Source organism: Felis catus, chromosome A3 (assembly GCF_018350175.1).
Source record: "Felis catus isolate Fca126 chromosome A3, F.catus_Fca126_mat1.0, whole genome shotgun sequence".
NCBI classification, from domain to species: Eukaryota; Metazoa; Chordata; class Mammalia; order Carnivora; family Felidae; genus Felis; species Felis catus.
The window spans coordinates 17,440,448-17,466,706 of NC_058370.1; the positions used below are offsets into that span (position 1 = coordinate 17,440,448).

At 45.4% G+C, this 26,259-nt stretch overlaps 1 protein-coding gene and 1 non-coding gene across 15 annotated transcripts in view; one reads left to right on the plus strand and one right to left on the minus strand.

Annotated features, from left to right (window-relative positions):
- PTPRT (protein tyrosine phosphatase receptor type T) overlaps window positions 1-26,259 on the plus strand; it is a 1,064,810-nt gene that overhangs the window by 294,809 nt on the left and 743,742 nt on the right. The window lies entirely within an intron of this gene.
- Window positions 22,557-22,641, minus strand: TRNAQ-UUG. Its single transcript has one exon. It is a non-coding gene; the product is annotated as a tRNA-Gln (tRNA).

Sequence of the window (26,259 nt, forward strand, 5' to 3'; positions counted from 1 at the left end):
GTTGTATGGGTCAGTTGTTGTGACCTTGAATAGCTGGAACCAGGCTTCCTGTTGCAAACACACACAGTGTTTCCTGCTAAAGAGACCACCCCCTACTTACCCACCAGGCCCATCTGAGGGCGGATTAGAACTGTTGTGGCTGTAAACCCAGCCAATACGGGTTGTAATATAGTAAATTATCACTTGTTTTGCAGTCTTGAAGAGAAAAATAAATGCAATTACACTCATGAATGTTGAAAAATGAAGCAAAGCAGCGTGGATCGGCACATTTGAGGTGCTTTTCCAAATGAAAAGCTGTGTACAATGAATGCTAATGGACTCTCTCCCTCCTACTCCCTAGCATATGGTGTAAAGCAATCTTTCTGGATTAAGGACGTAGCTGTGCCAAGTGCCCCAGGCACAGGAGAGGGCCCTGAATGGACCCCACTATAGGAGACCCAGCAAACAGACCCCGATTTCTTAGCTGAGGACACAGAATAGACCCAGTTTCCTAAATCATGTACTTGAGTAATCTCGATGATGCCTTGCTGCCTATGGAACGGGCAGGTCGTCTGCAGGTCTTCTGGCACTGTCCCCCGTGGACACTCGCCGAGTACCTACTGTGTGCCAGGCATGATGCTGGCATCTCATGCCCTGTCCCTCCTGATCAGTGTTCCCTGTCACCATGCCCTGATGGGCATGATGTAGCCCCGTGCCCACTGGGGCTTATTAAGTGCTCAGAATGTGGCCAGTCTGGTGCACACTACATCTCAAAAGCTTAGTACAAGAAATACCTAAGATGTCTTGTTAATTTTTTATATTATTTGTTAAAAAAAATAGTATTTTATTTTTTATTTTTTTAATTTTTTAAAATGTTTTTATTTATGTTTGAAGGAGAGAGAGAGACAGAGCATGAGCAGAGGAGGAGCAGAGAGAGAGGGAGACAGAATCTGAAGCAGGCTCCAGGCTCTGAGCGGTCCGCACAGAAGCCTGACGCGGGGCTCGAACTCATGAACCGTGAGATCATGACCCGGACCGAAGTCGGTCGCTCAACCGACTGAGCCATCCGGGTGCCCCCAAAAGATAGTATTTTAGATATGTTGGGTTAAGTAAAATACATTAATAAATTTCTCCTTATTTTACTGTTTTAAACCCAGATACTAGGAAAAGGAGAACCAAAAACATGTGGTGTGCACTGTATTTCTATTGGACGGCACTGACGTAGCCCCTGCCTACCTCTTCTTGTTCTCTACCACACACTTTGCCCCCTTGCTGGTAGCACCCCTTCCAGTTGTTCAGCCATAATATGTTCTCTCATGCCTCAGGGCCTTTGCACTTGCTACCGTCCTTTCTCAGAAGGCTCTTTGGCTTTTTCTCAAATGTAACCTTCTGTGAGAAATAGTCTCTGACCATCCTTTCTAAATACATCTTCTTTGTTACTTATCAAAATACTTGTTTTTTCCTAATCATTATTTTAACATTTAGGTATTTAACTGTTTGTGTATCTGTTTCTTCTGAGAACATTAGGGTAGAGAACTCGTCTTTTTTGTTTTTTCTGTACTAATCTCATTGCCTTCCACAGCAGTTAGCAGGAAGTAGGCACTCAATTTTTTTTCTTAATGAATGTTTAAATGTCACAAAGGATAAAATATTTTGATTATACTGAGATGTTGAAAGACATTTGGAAATACTTAATGGCGGATCCTAATTTATCAGTCAGTCTTTAAAGAAGGTCTGGGTGAGAAGCATATGGTATATGAAGGATTTAAATGGAGAGAGTCTGGTGAAATAGAGGTGGGATCATGATTGAGGGAATTAATAAGGGATGGGGAAACTCTCAAGGGCTGTCAACAGTGGGGAGCTGTTACTACCTCCTGGACTGAAGGGCAGTGGTAGTAAATGGTGTTCTAAGACTGCCTGACAGGATGTAGAGGAACACAACTCAATCCTTCCACCCTGGAGTATTCAGCTTGTACTCGCCACCAGTTAGACTCAGCCTGAGGCAGAAGGTACAGGAAGCTAGAAGATGCAGATCACAGAGGTCAGACTCTCAGGAGCAGGGTGGGGATCAGTGTGGATTGTGAGTGGGGTGCACAGAGAATAACTGTCATCCTGAAAAGGCATGGGAAGCTATTTTCTGAATGGGCTAGAGCATGTCTGTTCCAGACCAACAACCTATATCTTCAAAATACAAGGATGCTCATGATCACTAAAATTCTTTAACATTCATGCAGAGATTTCTAGTTACAGCATTGGGAGGATAATTACGGCAAAGGAAGAGATAAGGTCATTATTTGCAGAGGATATTATCTACTAAAACCCCCGAGAGAAATAAGTGAAAAACTATCAGGACCTATTAAGAGTCTAGCAAGGGGACTAGTTAGGGAATAAATATACAAAATCAACAATTTTCTAAATCCTAGCAATAACCAATTAGAAAATATAATTTTAAAAGAGTTCATTCTGTAAAAGGAACAAAAATAGAAAAGGCTGGGGAATTAACTCAAGAGGCAGTATGAAGGACCTTTAGAAGGAAACTATAAACCAAAACTGATAAAATAAGTAAACAGATGTTATCTTATTCTTGGATGGCAAGATTGGATATTTTTAAAGTTTGTCAATTTAATTTAAAATATATAATGTGAATTACAATAGAAATGTATAAGCAGTGTTAAAGAATTGTTTTAAAGTTTGTATGGAAAAATGGTCACAGATCATGAAGCAGATAACAAAAGAGAATGATGGGGGAAGACTTCTAAGTTTTACAAGTGTATCCTAGAATTATTACAATCCAAATAGCATATACCAATCGAAGAAGAGACAGGTAAATTCTGGGTCTGTGGCCTGTATCATGACACTTGACCTTCCTAGAGTATCCATTTCTCCATCCTCAGCATGAGAAAATAAATAATCTTGCTTGGTAGTGTGGCTGTGAGGGTCATTTAGGAAGATTGGCCTGGAAAAGCCTTGAAGCTATGGAATCCTGGGAAGGTAGTGTGTACTTTTTTTTTTTTTAGTTTGTTTACTGGGGCACCTGGGTGGCTCAGTCAGTTAAGCGTCCACCTTCAGCTCAGATCATGATCCCACAGTTCGTGAGTTCAAGCTCCACATCGGGCTCTCTGCTGTCAGCACGGGGTCCACTTCAGATCCTCTGTCCACCCCCCCCCCCAGCCCCTCCCCTGTTCACATGCACGTGCTCGCGCGCTCTCTCTCTCTCAAAAATAAACATTAATACAGTTTATATTTGTGATAGCATGTGTGTGAGGACACACACAGGGAAGGGGCAGAGAGGAGGAGAGAGAGAATCCCAGGCTGGCTCCAGGCTGTCAGCTCAGTCTCACAAAATGTGAGATCACAACCTGAGCCGAAATCAAGAGTCAGAGACTTAGCCGACTGAGCCATTCCAGTGCCCCTGTATGCTTGATTAATTAGGGGCCTGGGACACATTTTGTTGCCTTCTCCCCCAACCCTGCACCCCTTGGACACCATCTGCTGGGACAGTATGTGCTGCTGTTTCTGCTGAGGGAAGGGTGAAGAAGAGAGAGCTTTGAATCCTTGCTGAGGATGCAGCTTTTTGTTCAACAAACATTGAGTTGCTACAGCCACACCCAAGACGGAACTTATGCCACATGTTTGGGGTAACAAAGACCTTTCCTTGACCAAACTTCAGTTAGGTTCCTTTGGTCCCTCTTCTTGACTGGGCCTTGAGGTTACCCCCATATCCTAAAGCTCCTATCCCCTATCCTATTTTTGGCCTACTTATCCTACTTGTAGTGAGACTCCAACTCTTGCAATCTGATCACCCTGTCTTGCCTTCAGCAAGATTCCTATTAAGTCAGGTTAGCAAGAAAATCCCCTCTATCCTTGATGTCTTTTCTTAGTCTTATCCTTGCCTTAGTCCTGTTTCTTGTCTTATCCTTGATGTCGCTGACCCCCCTCACTCTGCTCCTTAGCTACAGATCCCCGACTGTCTTTGTGTATTCAGAATGGAGCCTTATCTCTCTCCCTGTTGCAATATCTCTATTACAATAGTCTCGATTAAATTCTTCCTTACTGTTGTAACAAGTGTCAGAGCAAAATTTTCTTTCACAGTGGTTACCATGGTGAATAAATCCCAGCTTGCCCAAAGGGAGCTTTGGGTTTAATGGATAGACAGATAGGCGGACCCAAGATCAACTGCGTGTAAGAGAAGCTCAATCATTGATTAATTTAACAAACACGTATTGAGAACCTCTAATATAGCAGACACTGAGGGTACAACTGTGAACAAGATATTCCAGCTCCCACCTTAATGAGGCCCACAAGATGATGAAACAGATACATGACGAAAACAAACGTAAACAGAAGAAGCACAGAGGAGTTGGTCAGTCACGTTCCTTTTCCATGGGGTTGTGGGGGAAGAGGAGGTTCAGGTGAACAGGAAAATCTTCCTGCAGAAGATGACATCTGAGCTGGCTGTTTGTTGAGTTCAACCGTTGCTTGTGTCCACAGGTTTAGAGCCTTTTAAGCACATTTATGAATAAGTATGAGTTGGGTGTCTCAGGAGCTAGCCTATGATGTGCAGACTGTGGGAAGGAAGACAGCTGAGGTTTCCAGAGGCGGCCCATCTGAGACATGGATGGAGATTATCCTAATAGGATTTCACAAAGACCACTTAGCAGTCGCTGAGCTTGAGGGAAAAATAGTTATGAGCTGAGGGTGGAGAAATGGCCAAGAATCTGGCAACTCGGCGAAAGCTTGTAGAGAAAAGCTGACAGCCAACAGACAGAACAAGATGATGCTTGCAAAAAGGTTAGAAGAAGAGACCAGAGGAAAAAAGTATACTGAGAGATATGAATGGAAATGGAAGCACATTACTATAACTTGGGAACATGCAGTAAGATAATTCCAGCTCTGAGAAGGAGAAGAGCCAGGATTTATTCATTGTAGCAGTTCACACTGTCGGGGAACTCCTGGAAGGTGATGTGGGCAGTGGAAGGTGAGAAGTGGCTGGGAAGAAAGCATGTATGGATATACAGCAACACAAGCAGAATTGGGATAGCTGGTCCTAACCCTTCCTCTTTAGATATAGGGGGAAACAGATGCAGAGAAATGCTACAACTTATCCACAGTCACACAACATAGAAAGTGCTGGAGCTAAGAAGTTGGAACCTTGTACATTGCTAGTGGGAATGCATAGTTGTGCAGCTGCTGTGGAAAAAAGTTTGGTGGTGCCTGAGAACGTTGAACGTAAAGTAAGTATGTGACCCAGCAATTCCACTCCTAGGAATATACCTAAGAGCACAGACAACATACTCATTTTGTCACACCCAGCCGCTGCCTCTGTCTTACATTCTTTCTCTGTCTCTCTTCTCCCTCCCTTCCCACTCCTCCTCCTTTCCTATTTATATATACTGGGGAGAGTTGGGATCTGAGTTGTAGCTCTGCCAGTTAGTAAATATAGGACCTTGGTTTCACTGTCCTGTTGCTGACTGGGACTAGATGAGGGTCTTTCCAGCCCTGATAGTGTACATATTCTTCACACACTATCCCCGCATATGTTCAGGAACTGCAGATCTGGTATCAGTGAGGGTACAATCCCCTATTAAACATGTGCTTTCCCAGCCTTGAAAAGCCTTCATGTCCTCTGACTTCTTCATTGCTTGTTGAGGGAGTTCTTAGACTCTTCAATTTCCGTGGGATTACAAAACTGTTGTTTCTGTTTCCCGGAGCACCTCTTCTTCAAGAGTGAGGTGTTTTTTTTGTTTTGTTTTGTTTTTAATTGTTTTTGCATGCCAGACCTACATTGGGGTGACACAATATTCATTGAAGTCTTAGACTGTTTTTTTGTACTTGCCTCTCTCTCCCTCTCTCTCTCTCTCTATATATAGATAGATATATAAATATATAGATATATATAAATATATATATCTATCTATATATACAAATATATAATATATATATAAATAAATATATATAATATATAAAAATATACATATATCTATATATATTAAATATATAGATATATATAAATTGGGCCGGTTACGTGACAGTGTTATTTGATACAGATTGGGAACACCGAATTTTCTTTGGCTACTCTTCCTTTGTATTTGGACACAGTTTAGCTCTTTCCCTTATGGGAGAGGAAATCACTGGGGACTTAGGAGTCTTGTCTCTGGTCTCTGACTTTATCCAAAGTCTTACACTGGGTCCAGTCCTGCTGAATTGGTAATGGATCCAGTTTCTGGATGGAGAGCTTCCCCTAAAGCTTCTGTTGCTTATGAGTCCTCCGCTTTCATGAAAGGTCATTCTGTTTCAGAGGCTTTTGTTTTTTATTTTTCTAGGCCTATTCACTGTCTTTTTTTTTTCCCCCATTTGAACCCTGATATGACATAACTGGCTTCCACCTGACAAGCTATTCTGGGGGTGGGATATAAGGAAAGATGTAAATCCCTAGTGGGGAAAACAAACTCCACTCGGGATGGTTTACATTTATCCCATGGTTTGGCAATACTTTCCAGTTGATTCCCTTCAAATTGGGAGCTATCTCTGAGCTTTTCTGTTTATCCAGTGTTTATTCCCTCCAGCACTGTTACATTTGAAAAGGGAAGATGGGTCTGGATTCTTCTCCTTTCATTTGGGTTCAAGGTGACACTTAAAACTTATAACGTGAAGTTAGGGCTCTCCCTGTATTTCAGCATTAATAGTATATTTGCTCTTTTCACTACTTTTTGTTCACTTCAGTCAACTTTGGAGATGGAGTTTCTGTGAAATGGTACTCAAGCCACCATATTTTCTGAAAGATCGGGCATTCTTTCCACTCTGCCATGCTGGGTGATTATAAATACACTCTTGCACAGCCAGTATGACTTACTCTTATTAGAGAAGGTTTTCAATGACCATTTCACTGAAATGGCCCATTTATATGTCAAGTACATTATTGGATATGTGTTTCTATAAGAACAGAATAGCAACAAACAAAAGACTGAGTTCCAGGCTGCCAAAAAGACACTGTGGGGCCTCCCCAAGCCTCCTTTCCCATGTGTTTATGTCAAGTTGCTGCAGTAGGTCTCAGTGGTGAGTGCCTAAACTAGGCAGTGGGATTAGGTTTTCAGAAGATAATGCTCTTGTTTTCAGTTCAAGATCTTAATTTTGTTGAAAGTGCGGCTGCTGTTGTTGGTGCTGGTGTAAATGATCTAATTTAATTTAATTTGCTTCCTTGCAAAGAAGGTGATCCCTTGCTCAGCTGCTGCTCTGGGCATAGAGGGAGCAAGCAGGCTTGGAGATAAGCTCTGAACTTTATCAGACCTCTCCTAGGTTTATGCTAATGAGCAATGCTTAGAGATTTCAGAAACCTTTTTCCTAGTGATTGCTTTAACTACCAGGCAGAATATCCTCATGAGTCTTCATCTAAGGGGCCATCAGGATGGGGAGGGGTGGAGTTGATGTGGGATTATCTTTTTTGTCTGGTCTGTTGTTTTGCTTCCAGGTGTCATATCTGTGATGGGTGCAAGGCACATGTCTGTGGAAGTTAGGAAGGGTCTTCTCTGTGTATTCTCTCACTGTGTGCCAAAGGAAGTTTTGTGATATGAATTCTGAGGGGTAGCAGGTATAGAAGAGTCAAGTGGTCCTTGATTAAGCCCTGGTTGTACCTTACCAGTTTGTTTCTATTCCTGAGTTCTTCAAACTTGCTGAGTCTTGGCTTCCTCCAACCATGTGTGAATTGGGTAAGTGCCTCAAAGATAGAGTGTCTCATTCCTGTCTATATTCTCAGTACCGAATAAGGTGTCTGCCAGATAGTAGGTTTGATAAGTGTTTCCCACATGAATGAATAAATTAATGCATGTATGAAGAAAGGAAATGGATGGATACTTCTGGAAAAGAAGATGGAATGTCACCATTGTGTCTCCAGGCAGACTCATTCCTCAGACAAATACTATTTGGGTATGAGGGGATTCAGAGTCCTGCTATGACAAACAAATTGTGCCTGGTGATGGCACAGCATGCCTCCCCAGTTCTTCTGTCTGTGGTCAGGTTGGGGGCATTGGAAATGATTTGCTGTCACTTATGCAGACATGTATGTACTTGAGAAAAGGGGGCACCAAACCATGCTGTTTTTCCACCTAGTCTGCAGATTTACTCAGCCATGGTCTCTGTCTACTCAAGTATTTGACTCAGCTTAGTTGTGTTTTAGGAGCCCATCCTTCAAGGTGGTGGGGATTGAAATCAGCCTCCTAGTTCAATCCTGGCATACACTCATTCTGGGGTACCTGGACCCCAATTTGCTTTAACACAAAACTGTTTTATTCCAGTATTTATGAGGCTCTATATCTAGAGCGTAAGTTTTTAGGTCACATTTGAAGTTATGTTACGTGGAGGAGGCATCTAGACAGGCCATGGAGGGGATAGAATCCCTGTGTGAAGGACATACTTCCAGAATGAGCCAATGGAGAAGAATCTTTACACCAATGAAAAATGCTGTGCTTCTTGAAAATCATACTACATAGTCTCTGAACAAGTGTGCTCTATGTACTTCTTGATATATGTAAATATGTCAGTTCTCCTCCACATTGATTATGCATTTATGTTATTTCAATCAAAATCCTTCAGGAATTACTGTTTAGAACTTGACAAAATTTATTCTAAGGTTTATATAGAAGCTTAAACCCATAAGAATAGCAAAAAAATAAAATGTTTTAAAAATAAAAGGAGATTTACACACTAAAAAGTTATAAAGGGTTATAAAAATAATTTAACACTACAAGCAATTTAGTTTATTGGCTGGTGAAATGAAATATAATTGGAACAGAACAGAAAAAAATATAATAAAAAGGTTTGAGTATATGTAAATATTTATTATGTGATAATGGTGGATTTCAGATCAGCAGGGGAAAGAATAGATTATTTAATTAATGCTGCTAGGAAAATTGGCTATTTAGGGAGAAAGTTAGATCATTAACTCAGTCCGTATATGAAAATAGATTGCTAACATGTTAAATGTAGAAGAGAAAAACATAATGCCTTTGAATTTTATGTGATGTTCAAGCGAGAATATTTTAAGGGACACCATCAAAGATGGAAATTACCCTGACTGGTTGATATCATATGTGAAAATGAATGTGAAAAGTCTCCTAAACAAACATAAAATACCCTAATTTTCTATTCCCTCTTTTTCAGCATGGCTCCCCCAGAGAACTTATTCTCCCCATCTCTCTGGGTTCGCTCTGCTTGGTCACTGCCAAAGCTGTCCCTGTCACAACTGCTCAAGTTCGGCTCTCCGGTGGTGTCCGTATTGCCGATAACTGTGCTGCTCATGTTGTTGGACCTGTTGGGAGCATTGATTCTAGTCGGTTTCTTCTTCTCTTTGAAACTTGCTTATCATTTGGCTTCTAATCCCAGTACACTTAGTGGCCCTTCATCCATGCTGTTTTTCCCTGTTCTCCTTTGCTGGTCCCAGGCCTTCTTAGGGTGGAGTTGCTGCTGGGCCATTTTCTCCAGCCACACAAGCTCCTTGGATGGTTTCATTCAGGTCAGTGGCTTGAAGACCATCTCTTGGCTGATGATGTCGTCGTCGTCGTCGTCGTCCTCCTCCCCCTCCTCCTCCCCCTCCTCCCCCTCCTCCTCCTCCCCCCTCCTCCTCCTCCTCCTCCCCCTCCTCCTCCCCCTCCTCCTCCCCCTCCTCCTCCCCCTCCTCCTCCCCCTCCTCCTCCCCCTCCTCCTCCCCCTCCTCCCTCCTCCCTCCTCCCTCCTCCCTCCTCCTCCTCCTCCTCCTCCTCCTCCTCCTCCTCCTCCTCCTTCTTCTTCTTCTTCTTCTTCTTCTTCTTCTTCTTCTTCTTCTTCTTTTTAAATCTCCATCCGGGACCTCTTTCAAGCTCTAGCTTGGTGTATATCCATCTGCCAACATGGTATGGTCATTTGGTTGTCTGATTGGTTTCTCCAGTACAGCAAGTATACCACGAAACTTGTAATCTCCCCATTCCCAACTTGGACCTCCCCTGTTTATTATAAAGTGGGGAAAAATCTCATTAAATAACACAAATACAAATTAAATACCATCTTTTTCTATCTCCAGAGTTGGCAAACATTGGGCTGTAGGCCAAATGTGGTTTGCATCCCGTGTTTGTAAGTAAGTTTATTGAAGCACAGTGACACCCATTCATTTACATATTGTTGGTGGCTGATTTTGGGGTTACGATGGCAGGACTAAGAAGTTGAAACAGTGACAGTGTGATCTATAAAACTGAAAATATTTTCTATCTGGCTCTTTCTAGGAAATGGTTGCTGCCCCCTGCTTTATCACATCTACAGCAAAAGCTTGAGGTGAAGCCATGGCAGATTAACAGAAAGCATCTTGTTCTCTGTTGTCGGGTAGCTGTGTGTATATATATATGTGTGTGTGTATATATATAGAGAGAGAGAGAGAGAGTGAGTGTGTGTGTATGTGTGTGTGTGTGTGTGTGTGTGTGTGTGTGTCTGTCTCAATTGGGACACTTAGTGAAAGGGATGCTCCAGGCAGGCAGGGAGGTACTATAAGTATGGATACTTATAATGGATTTTTAAGAATTAGATTGAAAACGGGGAAATGCAAGACAGTGATGATAATTAGAGGTGAGTAACATTACAGTTAATGGTTAAGAATAATAGAAGTCGGATGTTGGTAAAAGCACGAGGTCTAACAGCAGAGAAGAGTTTTAGGGCCTTAAGGTTACCTTTGGATAATTTCAATAGAAAATTGTAAAGCAAGCAGTTATTCTCAATCTCATGTCAGACAGAATGCTATTTATTAGGTAACACAGTGGCAGAGACAAAAACTCAAGTACTCCTTAAGCTGTGTAGGGGACAGAATAGAAGATGTAAGACAAGAACAAAATGTTCAACGCTAATGAGTGCCTGAGAAGGAGACTAGTAACCTGGATGTTTGAAATCGTGGAGAATGGCCGACTGGAAGGAGCTGCTGTAATTAAGTGTGCATCTAGGGAAGTGGCAGGAACACAGTGCTTTGCAAGTTTGGTTTAGCAATGAGTCAGCTCCTGAGTGCTCTAACGAGGACCACAACAAGTGAAGGTGTTTGTAGGGAATGAGACCTGGGCAACCAGCTTGTTCTCTTCCATCTGTGAGTTTTCCACGTGATGGAAAAAAAGGCAGTCGGGAGATAGGCTGGCCTCGGGCTGCGTGGTGAGGACTTCTAGTTCAAAATCATTTCTGCATGGTCAGTAGGGGTGCTCCAAGGTAGGCTCTGGAGGAACAACATCGTGGGTTGAATCCACAGCCCATGACCTCATGAAGGAATGTGTGTGGGTGCCCTCGGGGACACCACAGGACTGTAGGTATTTAGCAACTGAACATAAGGGACTTTGGCTTCCTATTGCCAGGCATTACCAGAAGGTTTGCTTTGGGAAGATAGATTCATAGCACTGCATAATGGTATTCAGCCTTTTCATGGAAGCATAGTCCCTTTAACCTTGTGAGTCTATCCTTTGTCAAATGAATGCCAGGCTGGCTCTCATTAGCATGTGCCTTTTTAGGGTGTGCCTGATCTTCCTTAGTTATTCCATCTGGGATCTCAGAAGGACAGAGGTGGAGACCTTCTTAGGAATCACCTAGTCCAGTGTTTTTCAACTTGAGGACCTGGGAACCTGGCAAGAAGTGGTAATGCTTGAACTGCTTTTAGTATGTCAAGATGCTTGTGCGATGGTGTGTCTGAGCTTCACAGGTTCAAAGAAATTTCAAGTTTTTTGGGTTAGAGTTTGAGTGGAATCAACCTAGTGAATAAGGTTGGTGATCGCATGCTTCTCAAGAGCCCTGATGGGGGGCGGGTAGCAGTTGTATTTTGCTTTGATTAAGAGAAGTTGGAGGGAGAGGTAATTTTTTTACTTTGGAAATTCTATTTCTGTAGTAGACAAGCCTTTGAAAATGTGAGGGTCCAGGGAGAAGTATGCTCATAGCAGAGATCAAGAACCACTTGTCTAGTCCTTTCAGTAACCTGCCCCACTCCATTTTATTGATGATGAAATGTGTGCTGAGAAAGAAATGAGACAAGGTGACATAACCCACGTTTTAGGAAACAGAAACAGCAGGATCTGGCAGCCCTGAGACTGATATTTCAAGGGAAGATGAGGGAAACACATATGGAGACCTGGAAGCCACTTTCATGGCTGAAGGGTGGACATTTATTGAGGACCTACTGTGTGCCAGGTGCTGTTCTAGGAGATTCACACACATCCTCTCATTTAATTCTCTGTGATCCTGTGAGTTAGGGATTAATACCCAAGAGATTCAGATGAGGAAAGCAGGGTCCAGGGACTTGAAGGGATTTGCCCAAGGTTATTTACCAAGCAAATAAAGGAGCCTGGGGTTCAGAGCGAAGGTATTGTGGCCCCGCAGTCGACTCCACCCTGCCTTGGAGAATGTGCTTCTTCCCATTTGGGCTGATTTAGGGACATGTGAAGAGGATGGTCTTCCTCAGAAAGAGAAACCACACACAGTGCTTTAAATGCCTCTGACTTGTTTCAGCATACCCCAGAAGCAGTACAGGCCTGGATCTCTGTAAATATTGGATTCGTTGATTTGATGTATTGGATTGTCTGTCCAAGGAGCTCTTCTGTGGAAGAGAGACTTTCATTGTTCCATAGGGCTCTGAATTCACTTAGAGCAGGTGGGAAAGTCCTAGAAAGGAGGCTGGTGGTGATTTAAGAGGAGGTGGGACTTTCTGTTAATTAGAAGAATGGACTTCTTTCACTTAATAAGTTCCGCTGACTCAATAAAAGGTGGAGCCATCTTGGCTGTGACAAGCCCCTCTGTGTTCTGAACTGATGATGGCAACCTCCTTTGTCTCTTGCCCCAAGCCATTGCTTCCAAAGCCTACACATCCCTAAGGCGAGCTTGGTAGGTCCAGGGAGGGGCTGGAGAGGATGTGCCACCTGGATCTGGTCCTTCCAACATCTAGCAATTCACCCAGCAGTGGCTGCTAAGAGACACTGATAGCTATGGCATCTGGCTCTAAATCCCCATTCAGTGTTTTAGCGGCCAGGCCTGGACCCCCTTATCCTAGGACAACATTGTATGTGTACTGAATGCTGTGCTGGTATCTTCCACATGACCCTCTGAGTCCATGCTCTGCCCCTTCCACCCTGCTTACTGTCTTGGAAGGCTCACCTGGAGGGACCTCACTAGTGCCCTTTGACTTCTGTATGGCCCGAGATTGGAGGGAGGGAGAGAGGACAGCATGGTCTAGGTACTTATTCCCTGGACGTCTCCCTGTGCCCTTGCTTGAGGCCAAGCCATGTCGCTGGACTGAAGGTCACTGCTCCTCTGGAAGGAGCCTCTCATCACTGTTTTCTGTTTGCTCTTGCTTGATTACAGTAACTTCTACCTCCCTGTGATCTCTGCTGTCCTGAGGGGTGGAGACAGCCTGGCTGAACTTGCACGCGTTCTTCCCTGTCTGCCCCTTTATAAATAGTCTCTTTGTTTAGCTCTCATGTATTCTCCCTGTTGAACATGCCAAGTGTGACCCTGATTGATACCTGTGCATTCTTTAGTTTGATCTTCATAAAAACTGGAGGAGATAAACATATTATTGTCACCCTCCTTAAAAAAAAATTTTTTTTAACGTTTATTTATTTTTTGAGAGACAGAGACAGACCATGATCTGGGGAGGGGACCGCGGGGGGGGGGGGACAGTCACAGATTCCGAAGCAGGCTCCAGGCTCCGAGCTGTCAGCACAGAGCCCAACACGGGGCTCGAACTCATGAACCATGAGATCATGACCTGAGCTGAAGTCGGATGCTTAACTGACTGAGCCACCCAGGTGCCCCCATCACCCTCCTTTTTAAGTGAGAAAGCTCAAGCATAGAATGACCCAGTCACTTTCCCTGGAGTCACATTGTCTGTAAGGGTTAGACACAGAAGTGGCATCCAAGCAGTCCTGTTTTTTTTTTTTTTTTTTTTTTTTTTTGCCATTACATAAGGATGCCCAGTTCCAGCAGTTCTTTTCCAAGCAGGCCTAAGACACAGGGGAAGAAGAGGAAAAAGCAGGTTATATAACGTTTTTGGAGCCTGTCCCCAGACCTGTGTCCTCATCTTGACTCTCCAGGGGTCACTGCTGCAGCAGGTAGGAACAGTCCAGCCACAGGGCTCTCAGAGCTCCTAAGGGACATGGTAAGGGAGCCTTGCAGAGTGATTTCCCAGATCCCTGAGCTGTTAACCTCTTGAGTTAAATTAAAACTTTATTACTTTTGAGTTTGAGCGCAATAAAATGTTTGAGTTTCACCCTAGCTTTATACTAAACGAGAGTGGTACCTCTTGTACCCCCTAGAGGCTGAGAGAGGTGGGGCAGTTACTGTGGTTATCTTGACTTTGCAAGGTTAGTTAGCACCACAGACTTGGGGACACCTGCTAAGGATGGGGAAAGCTCTAGTCCCTCCCTGTGTATGCCTTTTGTGCTTTGGAAGCATTTGCCCCAAGCCTGACATCTGCTTCTGCGATGCATTTTGCTGAGCTCTCCTCAGAGGGGGCGGTCACCACAAGGTGTTTCATTAGGTGTCTCAAAAAGCCTCGTAACTGCAGCCTGGCTCACCTCTCCCCTGTGGAGCTGCTTTCTGCATGAGGCAGGGGAGGGTGGATGGTTCAGACATAATTTGCATTGGCAGCAGGAATGTTATTTTTGCATTATAAAGCACGGTGGGTGACCTTATCAGAAATGGGAGAAGGGAGCAGGCAGCAAGCAGGTCTGTGGCTCCTTGTGACACGTGGGGGTTAGTGTGCCATGGGGGTGGTGGGAAGGTGTTAAATCCCTTAGCAGCCTGGCCCCATCTGCTCAGCTCCTGTGCTGACCCCAAATAGGTCTGTCTGTGTATAGATATCTCCTGCACGCAGCAGGCGTGGCTGTCTCGTGACCAGGGGTGATGACTTTGGTCTTTATGAGCACCCCAGGATTGAACCTGAGCTCTGGCCCAGCTGGAGCTTTGGTTCTTCTTCTGCCCAGGTCTCCCCTGTCCTCATTTCCCAGAGGCTAGACTGGCCCTGATTTCCTGAGGGGTTGTGATATAACCTAGCTTGCCCTCGAACACATGCTCTGTCTGGAGTTGTCCATTCCCCAGACTAGACTGCAGAGCTCTGTTTACACTTGCCGTGGGTTCCTGTAGCCAGCCCACAACCTGGAAGCATTCTGACGTGCTCTTCACTCAGGCTTTGGTCCATCCGTGTGCAGCAGGTGGACGTACACATCACTCACTGCACAGGCTCTTGATTGTCAATAGGATAGTCTGGGATTATAGTTTTTAAAGTAATTTAGTGGTTATTCAGCAAGAAGCCAAAGTCAGACTTCTTACAGGCCACATTGTCTGTCTCTCGCTTACACACACACACACACACGCTTCAGTTTATGATAGGAAATAGATTTATATAAAATCATGAACTATCAGACATTCTTGGACAGTCAAATAATACAGTCCCCCATTTTTCAGATGAAACAACTGAGACCCAGAGGAGGAGTAAACTTGGCCAATGCCACACAAGTTAGCTCTTTGTACTTTCCCCAGACTGAACCTCGTTCTGCTAAAGTTATCATATGGGGAAAAGAAACCAAACAGAAACAACTCGTGACTTGGAATGAGGTACTTGTTTGACTGCTCTGATGATCTTGAGAATCTTCACACGCTCAGGCAAGGGAGAGGGTGGGCTCCTTGCAGAGCAGTGTCCAGGCCCGTTGTCCTTAAAGGCAGCACCTCTCCTTTGTGGGGCCACTCCCCTCCTCACCTCACCTACATGGTAATGGGGGTTGGCAGTTTATTTATTTATATATTTTTTATTTCTTAAGTTTTTATTTTAATTCCAGTTAACATACAGTATCATATTTCAGGTGTACAATATAGTGATTCAGCATCACTCAGCGCTCATCACAACAGGTGTACTCCTTAATCCCCATCACCTATTTAACCCATCCAGGGGTTGACAGTTGAATGTGATGGTCTAAGGTCAGGCAGAACACCAGCTTTTCTCAGAAGGCTGTATCTCAGAGACCCCAAGCTCAACACTTGGACACATTACTAGCAAGTATGGAGAGAAAGTGCCTGACCAGTGAGGCTGAATGAAGAGGCATGGGTGGGCAGGCAGGGAGTAGAGAGCTTGTCAAATCCCAGTAATCCTACCTCCTAACGTGGGTCTGAGCCCAAATAGGGGCTCATACTGATGGATGGATGGATGGGTGAATGCCAGAAAAGTATAAGAAGTCAGAGGAGTCATCTTGTTGAAAGAACCTCAAATTCAGGTGGTCAGGTGGGGGGACACTGTGGTGGCAGGAGCACTGGCATCAGGCTGATCTCTGAAGATGAGTTTATAAGACTTGTCACTTTTCTCTTACTTTTTGAATTTTACAGACTTCCTACCAGGAACCTATGTTGTTTTTCATCACAAAAACATTTAAAAACACTATTGCTGCTAGTGTTTTCCCTATTGTTCCTGCTACTGTAGCTGCCAAAGATATTTTGTAAGTTTTTTATGAAAGTGAAGTGAAATCATGAAGTTAAAGTGCCTAGCACAGTGCCTGGTACACAGTTGGCATTCGGAAAAAGCTCCCCGCCCCCTCAAGCTCATCTGCATAAATGCTGTTCCCAGCATGTATATTTAACTTGACTGTTGAGTTTTGAAGTTCAGTGTTTTTGCTCATTATCTTCTATTGTTCTGACAAACTTCATTCAGGTTCTTGATCTTGCAGTTTTCTTGGCTGGGTTTCTAAGATTTCATATGCACACACACTTGCTCACATTTATTTTTTCCTGGCCAATTACAGAATTTTCTTCCTAAGGAAGGAGATGTACTCTCTGAGGTCATCGTAATGTGATGATGTGTGGCCAAGTTTTCACCCCTTCCTTCACCCTAAGAATGTGGTGCAGAGGTGGCTTTAGTCCACTGCAGGAGCCCCACAGGCTCGCTCCCCTCCTGGCCACCATGAGCGTGGCCCCTTTTTCTGTACGTCTCAGGGAACTCTGTGCCCTCAGTCCATTCCTTTCCCCCAATAAGTACCTGTTACACCTGCCATGTTATTTATACTTCTGCTCTTTGGATTCTGGCCAGCAGAGGTTGTCACCCTTGCCAGTTTTCTTTGGAGAAGTGACAACTTTTGAGATGCTACCATCTGCCACATTCACCTGAATCACTTCCAATTCAGGAGTTTCTGCTTCTAAAAAGAAGTAATTCCTTGGGTTGATTTCTGACAGGTCCGACTTGCGGCAGCTGCTTGAGCAGAGGCAGTGGTGGGAGCGGCCAGTCCTCGGGGGTAGGAAGAGTGGAGTTTCTGTGGTTGCTGCAGAGTCGTGCTAATATTGTGATTCCGTCAGCACATGAAGGTGGTTTGTCGTGCTCATGATGTGCCCTGTGTAATTGCTTATTTACCTCCCGCCTGTGATTGCCTATTGGAAGCTATCAATAGCTGCAGCTTATTTCCCAGATCTCTTTAGGGAACCAAAGTCCATCTCCTACGGGGAGGAATCCTCTAACTGTGGAGTTTCTAAGCCGAAGTTCCTTTGGAAAGAACGTAATCCACATGCTTACTTGGCAAGTGGAGAATTTGTGATCTAGGAAGTGAGTTAGCTTCGCCAAGGTCACATGAGGCCTGATGAGATATGGCTTTCCTAACCTTGGCCTTGCAGAGTCTGGCTGCCTGGCTGTCTGCTAGGAGCAGCCCGTGTTTTGCAGGCACTGGACCCTTCCCTATTTATGTGTTTTCTGGAGTTTTGAAAACGTTCCTAGTGCTTTCGCTGCAGAAGGCAGTTCCAGCATGCGGGGGCACCTGTGCATCCGTGTCTGGCTGCCTCTCGTGAGACCAGGCTGCTGTTGCACAATACGGGAGTGTTCTGATGCAGGGGATTTTTCTAAGAGTGGGCCTTGTTGCAGCAGTGAGTGGTGCCAAATCTTAGATGTGGAACTGAGCTAGAATTAAAAAGTAAAACTCACCGTCTTAACAAACAAATGATTGCAACAAACGTGGCTTCTGTAATGTGCTGAGACCTCGGTGTGGTGCTGCTGGTGAAGTGGGGAACAGGGTGGGATGCCGGGCCATGTAGCCGCTTTGAATGCGGAGGTGGGAGGCCTTTGGGCCAAATTACGGTGTTTTAAAGAGGGTGGCAAACTTTGGCTTGAGCCAGATTAAAGCTTTTAGTTTTTCTTTCCCAGAGTCCTAAGTATTTAATGAGCTCTGAACTAGGCATACTTCAAAGTAGCTACACATACATGCTCTCTCATAATACTTACGCAAGCTTAGGAGCTAGATTCTCTTACACAGAGTCCAGAAAGCCGAGAAGCTGTTAAAATGGAAAGCGTTGTTTGTTTGTTGTTTTAAGTTTAGCACTAAGTTCTTCTGGCTGCCAGATCTGACCCAAACTGATGGTGAAGCTGTTTATAGTTTTTATTTATCTCCCCTTGTGTGAGTTTTCATGGGCTTCCTTGGGGAAATATTTATATGTTGAGCAAAGGATGTTGCTCCCAACCCCCAGATCCCACCAGGGATGTTACATGTGCCCATACTATCTTTCTAAAAATCTGAGCCATTCTGAATTCTAAAGTAGATCTTGTCCTGGAAGTTTTGGATCAGGGATGTGGGTATAGATGACATCTGCATTGTAAAGTTAGGGAAACAGAGCCTCAGGGAGGCTGAGTGACTTGATTGAGGACACTCAGCTCATGAATGGTGTACTAGGTACAGGCAGTATAGATTTTGAGGGGGCTGTGACTCACCAGAGGGGAGGTTGTCCTCTGAACAGGGGGCAGGCCCCCAGATGGTGAGGTGAGATGTCTACTTTGTGGTAGGCTCCAGGTAGAAGTGGGATTTGGCAGGGGGGGGGGGCAGGGTACAGTATACTTCCTATGGAAAGAGGATTTGTCGAGCTTAGCAGGCTGTTAGTAGCCTTGCCAAACAGCTTAAAGTTGAGGATCCAGAAGCCAAGGGCAAGCAGACCCAGGTCAAAAGGCTTGGAGTGAAGCAGCACAGATACCTCCATGGCCATTAATGAGAACGGCAGGAGCTCTGTGGACAGGAACATCTGGGGACCCCCCTCAAACGTTGGAGTACTGGGCTCCAATTAGCAACTCCTGCTGGGAGCATGCACTTTGAGCAGTGGATGGGCAGAGTCCACAGACCAGTGCTGACTGGGCAGCAAAAGCTGGGACTGAAACCCCTGGTTAGATGTTGAATTGTCACCCCTCCCCCAGAAGAAAGAGAAACACATTCAAGTCTTAGTCCCTGTACCTGAGGATGTGACCTTAGTTGGAAATAGGGTCATTGCAGATGTAATTGGCTGAGTCATATTGGAGTAGGTGGACCCCTAATCCAGTATGATTGGTGTCCTTTTACAAAGGTGACCCTGAGAAGCCACAGACAGAGAGGGAGAATACAATGTGACCACGGAGGAGAGGAGTGGATTTCTGCAGCTGGGAGTCAGGGAGTGCCAAGGATTGCTGGCAAAATCCCCAGGAGCTTGGATGAGGGGAGGCACGATTGTCCCCTACAGGTTTCAGAGGGACCATGTCCTTGCTGACACTTTGATTTTAGACTTCAGCTCTTTGAACTGTGAGACAATTAATCTCTGTCATTGCCAGCCACCCAGTGTGTGGTGCTTGGTTATGGCCGTCCTAGGAAACTGATACGCCTGTCTACATCACCTGCCCTGGTGCTCCACCAGGGCTGACTTTTGGACCACCTGGTGCCTGACTGCACCCCAGTTTAACCTCATTTAAATCTATAGGGATGGGAGGAGTGCCTGGGTCGTTCAGTCGGTTAAGTGTCTGATTTCAGCTCAAGTCATGATCTCACTATTTGTGGGTTTGAGCCCCACGTGGGGCTCTGAGCTGATAGCAAGGAGGCTGCTTCAGATCCTTTGTCTCCCTTTCTCTCTACCCCTCCCCCACTTTCACCTGTGTGTGTGTGTGTGTGTGTGTGTGTGTGTGTGTGTGTGTGTGTGTGTGTATGTGCTCTCTCCCAAAAATAGCATTAAAAATATAAACCCTGTGAGGGCGGGACCCAGGCATTAGGGTTTTTAGAGCTCCCCAGTGGGCTTCAAAATTTAAGAACCACAGCCTAAAGGGCCTGCTCCTTAAGGCTCCTGGGCGGAGTGTCCATGTCTCTGGAGTGATTGAGCACGAGGAGCTCTGAGCTGGGCTTCCCCCTGACCCTCAGGACAGTGTCACACCTGTCCCAGGATTTCCTGGGTCATTCTCCTTAATCCTGCCTTTTCTTATCTCTTCCCAGCTTTTCTGCCAGCAGGGTTCAGGGAAAGAGCTACTTTCCTTTATAAGTAACACATTGAGAACAGTGGTTGGCGCACAGTAAGTCCTTTCTAAGGGTTTTCTGTTGTGATTTCTCAAGCTGCCTTTATAAAATCCTTTCTCTCTTAATCCTCACTTCCTAGAGGGTGACCCCAGGGTGGTAAGATTTTATTGCCCTGGCTCAGAGGACCTTGTTTCTCATTATGCTTTCTTTTAATTAGAGCCCCTTCCCCCCCCCCCCCCCAATTTGCCTGAGAGCTAGATCATGTGAAGGGCACATTTTTTTTCTTTTCTTTCTTTTCTTTTTTTTTTTTTTTTTTTTTAAGAGAAAGAACACAGAGTAAGTATGGTTGAGCTTCAGAGTGACATTGAGTTGGCTTTTCACTCCCAAGATGAGGCAGAACCATGGAGAGATTCATGCCTGTAGCAGTAAGGGCTGATGGGGTCAGGGAGACTGTGTGGAACACAATCCCTCAGCCAGCATGCAGGAGGAGGCCACCTTCCAGTGCCCACTGGAGCCCAGGGGACAGTCACACCTCATCCTGGCCTCAGGAGGGAGAGACACACGCTAAAGTAGCCAGTGCTGTGCAGCGTGACACAGGATAGGCTAGTCCAGTGACCTAGGCCAATCTGGGGGCCAGAGATGCGGGAGCCACAAGTGCTGTCTGTTCAGCCCAAAGGATGTAGCTTTAGCTGCCCAAAAAGCAGGGCCTCCCCAAAGGAACCTTGAAAGGATGAGAGGAAGCGGATGCCAGGTAGGCAGCTGACATTGGCCACCATGTTGGGCACTGGTGAAGAAGTGGGAAAGAAACGTTGGTGCTCATTTGTGTCGGACCTTGAATTTCCTTGCCAGAGGGGTCAGTGTCCTGTGCAGAGCAGTGGGCAGTTACCACGTGTTCACAATCAGAGAAGGGACGTGATCAATTTTTGCCATTGGTTCCAGCCCAGCTCTTCACACGATGATGACAGGCCCATGGATCTTCAAGGTCATGTTGCAGACCCTTTGATCCAGCCACCCATATGATGCAGGAATCCTGAACTGGGCCCCTGGTCTTCAGGGTGTTTGATCTCAGGGAAGATATCCATCCTCCCGTCATGGGCCCAGTTTCACAGACCTCCATCCCAGCCTGGCTAGCTCAGTCTGGGCTCCCTAATTAAAAGGATATGGAGGGGCGCCTGGGTGGCGCAGTCGGTTAAGCGTCCGACTTCAGCCAGGTCACGATCTCGCGGTCCGTGAGTTCGAGCCCCACGTCAGGCTCTGGGCTGATGGCTCGGAGCCTGGAGCCTGTTTCTGAATCTGTGTCTCCCTCTCTCTCTGCCCCTCCCCCGTTCATGCTCTGTCTCTCTCTATCCCAAAAATAAATAAACGTTGAAAAAAAAAATTAAAAAAAAAAAAAAGGATATGGAGAGGGGCAAGAACTCATAACACCGGCAACCAACTGGCTTTTTATTTGTGGTCTCATTTCATCAAACACTTTAAAGTTTGTTTGCTTGTTTGTTTATTTAGGGGGAGAAAGCATGAGCAAGGGAGGGGCAGAGAGAGAGGGAGAGAGAGAATCTCAAGCAGGCTCTGTACTGTCAGTGTAGAGCCTGACGTGGGGCTTAAACTCATGGACCGCGAGATTGTGACCTGAGCTGAAACCAAGAGTCGGAAGCTTGACTGACTGAGCCACCCAGGTGCCCCTTTCATCTGACACTTTATTTATTTAATTTTTTATTATTTTTATTATTTTTAATATTTTATTTATTTTTGAGAGCGAGAGAGACAGAGTGTGAGTGGGGGAGGGGCAGAGAGAGAGAGAGGGAGACACAGAATCCAAAACAGGCTCCAGGTTCCAAGCTGTCAGCACAGAGCCTGACGTGGGGCTCGAACCCACAAACCGTGAGATCATGACCTGAGCCAAAGTCGGACGCTCAACCAACTGAGCCACCCAGGCTCCCCTTTCATCTAACACTTTATGTTGTTTTTTTTTTTTTTAATATTTTTATTTATTTTTGAGACCGAGAGAGACAGAGCACGAGCAAGGGAAGGGCAGAGAGAGAGGGAGACACAGAATCCGAAGCAGGTTCCAGGCTCTGGGCTGTCCACAGAGCCTGACGCGGGGCTCAAACTCACACACCACAAGATCATGACCTGAGCCGAAGTCAGACGCTCAACCGACTGAGCCACCCAGGCGCCCCTCATCTAACACTTTTTTTTTTTATTTTTATTTTTTTAATTTTTTTTTCAACGTTTATTTATTTTTGGGACAGAGACAGAGCATGAACGGGGGAGGGGCAGAGAGAGAGGGAGACACAGAATCCAAAACAGGCTCCAGGTTCCAAGCTGTCAGCACAGAGCCTGACGTGGGGCTCGAACCCACAAACCGTGAGATCATGACCTGAGTCAAAGTCAGACGCTCAACCAACTGAGCCACCCAGGCTCCCCTTTCATCTAACACTTTATGTTTTTTTTTTTAATATTTTTATTTATTTTTGAGACCGAGAGAGACAGAGCACGAGCAAGGGAAGGGCAGAGAGAGAGGGAGACACAGAATCCGAAGCAGATTCCAGGCTCTGGGCTGTCCACAGAGCCTGACGCGGGGCTCAAACTCACACACCACAAGATCATGACCTGAGCCGAAGTCAGACGCTCAACCGACTGAGCCACCCAGGCGCCCCTCATCTAACACTTTATTTTTTTTATTTATTTATTTATTTTTAATTTTTTTTTTCAACGTTTATTTATTTTTGGGACAGAGAGAGACAGAGCATGAACGGGGGAGGGGCAGAGAGAGAGGGAGACACAGAATCGGAAACAGGCTCCAGGCTCCGAGCCATCAGCCCAGAGCCTGACGCGGGGCTCGAACTCACGGACCGCGAGATCGTGACCTGGCTGAAGTCGGACGCTTAACCAACTGCGCCACCCAGGCGCCCCAATCTAACACTTTAAATGAGAGCCTGGTACTCTCAAATTGTTACCTCACTTGGAAAATGTTTTTATACTTCTCTGGGAAGGTAGACATATCATCTCTCCAGGTTACAAATGAGACCAAGAGTCACCCTTGATTCCTTCTGTCCCTCAGCCCTCAATTATGTCCAGTTTTCCTCTTAATTATTCCTTAAATCTGTTCTCTCTTTGGCCACCAGCATGCTGCTGTGTCTCTTTTTGGTATGCCTACTTCTTTCTGTACATGGCAACTGGAGAGAACCTTTTCTATTGCTCCAAAGTCCAGATTTCCTCAGCATGCTACAGATCCCTAGGTCACCTCGACCCTGCCCCCGGTGCATCCTCAACTGGACATGCTTATCCTCAACCTCCATTGAGTCTTTCTTTCAGGGCTAGGTGTGTTCCGTTACCTCATTAGCTGATATTAGTTGTTCTCCTGTTTCTGCCTGGTACTCCCATACCTCTGTCTCATTCCTTCACTCTCAACTCAAATGTTTCTTCCTTGGGGTCAGGCCCTGTCAGGTGATCCTACAGTCTTCCATTGTGACACATGCAACAATTTGTAACTGTACATTTATTGCAATGGTTACTGATGAAGACTTAGGTCCTGTCCCCTCCCCTGCCATGCCACTTTCCTGATGCTCATATTCTAGTGCATAGTACAGTGCCTGGTACACAATTGGAATTGAGTAACTATTTGTTGACTACATTAACAGCTGGTGAAGGCAGTGAGGCTCTGTGATATTAAGTAATTTGCCCAAGCTCATGCAGCTCGCATGTGACAAAGCTGGGACTAAAATCCAGCTGGGTCTCTCCCAAGCCCCATGTCTTTTTTGCTACCCCACCTGGTGTGACTTCTGAGTGTGTCTTTGGTCTCAAATCCTGGCCTCGACAGAGGGATTAAATGTCACTTTCTCCAGAAGCCTGGGGTCTGCCGTGGTCGTGGTGACCTGGAGGCTTCCTCATTGAAGATCTTCATTCTGCTCTATCCTAACCTTTTAGCTGTTAGAGATTGATGTCGAGGATTTGCTGACTTATTGACAAGGATGTCAGCGTAAAGAGCCACATTACTCCAACTCCTTTAGAAAGTGATTTTTAAAAGACAGGATACTTGGGTCATTCAAGGGAAAATGTCTTCAACAAAGACATTTAGTCTGTTGTGTTCTGACCTGAGTTTGTCTTCTGGAGGCAATCCCTCCGAGTCAGGAGGCATGAAAGAGAATTGTCTGTCTCTCCAGATGAAGTGTGAAGATAGGGATGAAGGGTGAATCCTCACAGTTCATTCTGTTGCTTAACATGTTAATTGACCTCTTACTTGTTGCCAGGCACTGTAATTGGCTCTGAGGATCCAGCTGTGGATGACCTTATGGTCTCTGAATAAATAAATCATGCAAATTGAATGGTCATGTTATGAAGAAGATAAATCACTTGCGATGATATGTATGAGCTGTCTGAACAGTCTAGACGGTCTAGACCCCAGTGGGGCTGGTGGAGCCGGGTCCTGGAGTGTGTGTGTTCCCCAGTCTTGGTGGCAGCCAGGGGCTCTTGATGAGCATGGAGAAGGGAGTTGACAGCTCCAGAGGGGTGGGTGAGGGCAGGTGTCATGATAGGATAGCAAGCTTTCAAGGTGTGGCTCAGGGTGGCAGGGCCCAGACACTTGCTTTGCCAACTGAATACAATGTGCATATCAGAACCAGGTGAGGGAACTGCAGGTGTCCAAGATGGTAGGCAGGTGGTGGGCAGTCTGCAGCAACAGGGTGTTGGGCACACTCATAGCGGGGGCCTGGGAGAGGTCCTCTGGGTGTGCCTCCGTGAGCTCCACTCTGTGACAGTCTGCAGAATGAAGGACCTGAATCCTGGCTGTCGCCTCACCCCTGTATGCCTGCTGTGTCCTGACATTGGGTCTTGGTCTCCTTCATCTGTGGTGTGGATGGCGGAGAAAGGGTGGTGACTGTTCACCCTCAAGAATGCCTGTCATTATAGAAGCTACAGGTGCTGTGGGTAATTCTGACTTCAGACTGCCTGGAGTCCCCTCCCAACTCTCATACTTCTGTGTTGAATGTCCTAGGGTGAATTCCTTAGTCTTTCTATGCCTCTGTTTCTTTATTTTTTTCTTTATTTTCTTAATGTTTTTATTTATCTTTGAGAGAGAGAGAGAGAGAGAGAGAGAACTAGTGAAGGATGGGCAAAGAGAGAGGGAGACACAGGATCTGAAGCAGGTCCCAAGCTCCAGGCTCCCAGCTGTCAGCACAGAGCCCAGTGTGGGGCTCGAACTCACAAACTGTGAGATGACAACCTGACCCAATGTCGGACGCTTAACCAACTGAGCCACCCAGGCGCCCCTCTGTTTATTTTTAACATGAGGATGATAACACTTAATTCTCAATGCTTAATTCGTGAGGATTAAATAAGAATGTACATAAAATGCCTGGCACGGTGCCACCTGCATAGCAAATGCTCAGTAAACAGTAGCCATTTTCATATAATTCTTTGCTAGATATTTTACTTACAAAGTAAGCCTATTAAAAATGAAAATTTAAAAATTAGCAAGAAAATTGTCCCAGTTTTATGGGTGAGAAGTCTATGAAAAAAGTGTCTAAATTAGTGCCAGGAGCTAAGTGGCCAATTAGGGATTCATACCTGGCTGTTGTGTTCAAAGCTCAGCTCATCACCTTACATTTTTTTTTTTTTTCTGACCTGCAAGCTCCAAAACCAGATTTTGGCCCTTGCCTAGGTCTTAGAGCTCAAGGACCTGGGTTTCCTGAAAGACATGGTCTTTGTTTGCATGTCTAAATGCTTTGCTTGGCTCTGCTTTTCTGTGTTGACAAGGAATCATGGGGAATAGTCTCTAATTTTAGAGGACTTGGCAGGAAATAGAAATGTCCAAGGGATTACCATTTATCCAGCAGCTCGGAGTGCACAGATCAGGTGGAGACACTGAAGTCCCAGCAGCCATTTATAATTGGTTTGGGGAACATGTCTCCTGGGAGATGGGCAATTGAGAGAGACCTAAATCTGCCAGAATATATTGGATGGGGTGTCTGGTGTAGGAATATGCTTGGCCCTACGTGGATGGTGGGCAGAAGAGGGCTCCTTGCCTCTAGGCCTGGGC